The sequence below is a fragment of the Pteropus vampyrus genome, unplaced genomic scaffold (genome assembly GCF_000151845.1).
Source record: "Pteropus vampyrus isolate Shadow unplaced genomic scaffold, Pvam_2.0 Scaffold256, whole genome shotgun sequence".
Classification (NCBI taxonomy): Eukaryota; Metazoa; Chordata; class Mammalia; order Chiroptera; family Pteropodidae; genus Pteropus; species Pteropus vampyrus.
In genome coordinates this window covers 587,843-592,172 of record NW_011889037.1, presented here as the reverse complement: position 1 = coordinate 592,172, position 4,330 = coordinate 587,843, and positions in this window count along the sequence as shown.

The window sequence follows — 4,330 nt, the reverse complement described above, 5'->3', positions numbered from 1 at the left end:
CTGGGACCTGTCGATGGTGACTCACGGCCTCCAGAGCTGAGACGGTGCGTCCCTGCGGGGCTCAGCTGCCCCGCATGTGGCAACCCCGGGAGACCGAGGCAGCTGCCCACTCAGGGCTGATCCCGCTTGTCCCACAAGGTGGGGACGGAGGTAGCAGCACCCGATGCCTGAGGCCTGAGGGTGGGGGCTGTTCTGAGGGAATGGCGGGGCTCCCCAGGAACAGGGCGAACGGGCTGCGGGCCGCAGTGCAGGTGGGAGCTGGACGTGGGCAGTGACCACAAGGAGTGGGCCCTGGGAAGAGAGGGCGTCTGGCCTGACTCCCCGCTCCCGGCCCCAGCCACCTAAGCCCAGTCTGCAGGGTGGGCTCCCAGAGCTGTCTCCTCGCTCACAAAACCGGCAGCCACGCCTCCGGCACGGGCGAGTGTGGTCACTGGGCCCGCCGGTCACCCAGCTAATGTCACAGAATCTAAGAGGGGGCATGCGGCTGCAGAGGCGGCACTGGCGGCGAGAAGCTGGCCGCAAACGCAGCCTTGCGGTGGTGTCCCCGCCCGGTCACGAGGCTTTGCAGCTTCTGGTGGCCCGCCATCAGGGCCAGTGTCACCCCGCCTTCCTGGGCTGCAGACACCCTGCCACACCCTCCAAACGCCTCCTTCCTCCTCTCTGCTGCTCCCGAGCCTCCGCCGGCCACTGTGCGCCTCTGTCCCCACCTCTGGACTGGGAGGAGTCTGAGCGGAGCATCCACCACACCGTCTGACCCACAGTGTCCTCACATCAGGGGACCGGCGTGATGCTCTGTGGACTGCCAGGCCGGGGGCATCCCACAGGCACACGGGGCCGGAGAACAGGAGAGTTAAGTGTCCTGTGTCAAGTCGTCGTAACGTGGGCTGTGATTCTTGCCAAGAATATGCAAACTGTCCGAGGTCCTCTTTCATGATGGGACCAAAAAGGTGCATTCCTGGCTCAGAGAGATTCACCTTCACGGGGCCCGGTGTCAGGTCACCTCGCCTGGGGACTCCACCTTCGGGTCACCTTGCCCAGGGCCCTGTGTCAGGTCACCTTGCTTGGGGACTCCACCATCGAGTCACCTCACCCGGGGACTCCACCATCGGGTCACCTCGCACAGGGCCCCGTGTCAAGGCACCTCACCTGGGGCCCGCTTTGCAGCAGAAGGGGGCAGATGACCGGCGTGTTGACCGGTGCAGTGGCCGCAGCCGTGCTTCCGCCTTCAACTCTAGGCCCTGCAGGTCCAGATGTCCTGGTTCCAGGGAGGGTTTCCTTCTGCCAGGAGATGCAGTCGGGGTCCACTAAAGCCCCCAGTTGCCAGACCAGCGTGGGGTGAGGAGCGACCACGGCGTCAGGAATGGCTGCTGCGGTCATCAGGCTGAGCTCGAGTCGCGGCTGTTGGGCGGGGTGACCGAGGAGGGCGTTTGGGCTCAGAGGTCTCCTCGGACATTGCTGGTGACCCAGGCCCAGCCCGTACACAGCCAGTGTAGCCACTACAACACCTGCCCGGCCTGGCCTCGGATCTCTCAGGGGCCTGGGTCACCCTCCAGACGGGCCATTCAGCCAGGAATAGGATAGAAGGGTCAGTCGTGGCTTTGGGACCAGCTGCGGGGCCGGGCAGGAGCAACCCTCCTCTTCGAAGTCTGTGTTATTTTTCCAGAAATCACAGCAGCCACGGTTCTGAGCTTAACGTGGGGAGTGAGGGTGTCTGAGCGGTGCAAGGCCTGGACGGGGGCAGGCGCTGTCACGCCCCCCCATGCCCCCGCGACCCTGCCGCGTCCTGCACACAGACGCTGGCGAGCCCCTGCGCCTGCGGCCAGCACCTGCTCCGCCTGTGAACACAGACGAACGTGTCTGTGAACTGAAGTTCCCTGGGGCGACCCCTCATCAAGACGGGCAGTGCCCCAGCCCCTGATGGGGATACCTGGGGGAGGGTCATTCCCTGAGGATGTGTCCATTGCCCTCTGTGGGCTTCACTAGACAGGGGCCCTTCTGGCTCCATCTGCCAATTATCTGACCGAAGTGACGAAATGCAAGAGGCTTCTTCACGTGGCTGCAGAGGGCAGAGGGCCGCGGGCACGCAGGCCCGCAGCCGAACGCCGGCCCGGGTGGGCGCGGGCGGGGCGGGCAGCGGTCGCCGGCCTCACCGTTGGGCCCTGTGCGCTGCCCCTGAACCATGGTTTTCAGGTTTCACTTTCCCCCAGATCCTTGCCTTGGGGTCCAACTCGGGGAGCCCGGCCCAGGGCCCATGGCCCTAGGCAGGTTGCTCACGTGGCACCACGGGCACCTGGCTCTGGCGAAAGCCTGTCCCCCTGCTCCCACGGCCGCCGCCGGACCCCCGGAGCCTGTCACACAGTGCCAGGCACACGGTGGGCGCACAGTTAAAGCCGAACCGACCAGCGAATCCAGTCGGGCGTGGAGATGCCTGGGCAGAATGACCTGGGCAGGTGCCATGCTGTCACCGTGGCGCCCGGCGCCTCCTATGGCCTACCCACCTGGCCTGGACTTCACCCTCAGAACAGGCTCGCAGGTCTGCTGCGCTACTGGACCCCGGCGGGGCCACGGGCTGCCTTCCCAGCTAGGGTGGAGACACTGGGCAGAGTCCTCTGTGGGCTTAAAGTCCCCCTATCCCCTCGTCTGGTGGCAGATGTGTGCGCCTGAGGCTAAGGTGGGGTAGGAAGGGATGGCAGCAGGAGGGAGCAGACGCCTAAAGGCGGGGCCACCTGCTTGTGCACCTGGCTTGCTAGTCGGGACTTGCTCCCGGTCGGGCTGTCCTCCCCGGAAGGTGGAGCTGCCCAGCTTTGTGGCCAGAAAATCGGTGACCCCCAGGCTATGATGGTGGCCAAGGGCCTGGGTCCCTGGCGTCGCTGGTCAGGCTTCAGGCTGGTCCTCAAAGGGGACAGGTCGCTTTTGAGGGGCGCGGCTCGGGGTCAGTGCTGGGACCCTCCTTATAGGGCTCATGCGGGCTCCACGCAGGTCCGGATTCCTGGGGACATCAAACACTGTCACAGTGACGATGTCCTGAGGCAGCCCCGACCAGCCGCAGAGCCTGAGGGGGGAACCTCCATAGCCAGAAGGAGCGGGTGGCCAAGGGGACCCCCGTCAGCTGTCTACCCCCCGAGGGGCAAAGTGAAACAACTCCGCGAAGAATGCTGTGGCAGTTTTGGCCCAAGTCACAAGTCTTTTCAGCGGCCACCCTTCCAGTGCCAGGGATTTTCCTGCCCCCAGGAGGGTGGACTTCGCACAAGGTCGCCCAGTGCTGCCTGCAGGGCAAGGCCAGGCGTCTAGACATGACTCACACATCAAGGGCGGATGCAGAAGCCACGGGTCACCCGCAAGTCACGCACACACCAAATACCAAGCAGCCGTTGAGAAGGGAGGAAGGTGTCCAAGATGCTCTGGGCTGCGGGACCGAAAAGGGCGAGGGGCCAGAGCTGCCTGGTCCCCGGGCCTCTCCGCGGTGGCCGCCTGCAGCGCTCAGTCCTGAGACATAGAGTTCGCTCAGGCCAGTGCCCAGCCATTGCCCGAGGTCTGAGCATCTACCTGTCCCGCCCTCTGGAGAGACCCATCACCCACAGCCCAAGGGGCCCGGCTCCGAGGGGCCAGGCCTGGCGCCGCGGTGGGCAACTGCGCAGCCATTGGTTCCCATGCAGCTCACGGGCCCCTTGTGGGCCCGTGGCCTCTGACACCTGTTTCTGGCAGACGGGGTCCAGTCATCTCTGTAGCAGGACAGTGTGAGGTGTGGGGGGCACGACGAAGCTATCCCAGGTCCCGACCCACCTTTGTACCCGTCCACCCACAAAGCACCCCAAGAACTCCCTGGACCCTTTCAGCCACCGCTGCACGCGTGCCTCACAGCTGGGGCTGCCGACAGAATTCAGGCCGCTCTCGCTTTTTAGCAGTTACGAACGACGCTAGGAACCCCCACGTGCACGCTTTGCTGGGACTTGGGCTTTCGGTTCTCTGGCAGTGGCTCTGCAGTCCCTGGCAGCCGGGCCCGGGCCCGTGGTAACGCCGTGCTCAGTGATCCGAGAGGCAGTGGGACTGCTTGCTGCTCTGGAGTGGCCGCCAGCAGCGTGCGAAAGCCCCGTGTGTCCCCGTCCTCGCCGGCACTGGTTACTTCCTGTTCTATCCTCCCAAAATGCCGCCCCGCCTGCCGAGCAGGCAAGAGGTGGCACCTCGTTGCTGTTTTGATTTGTGTCCCGAGCGGCCAATGACACAGAGCATCTCTCCACGGGCTTAGTAGCCATTCGTGCATCTCCTTTGGAAAAACGTCTTCTCGAATCCTCTGCCTGCTTTTAAATTGTAACTTGTCTCTACTGTTAAG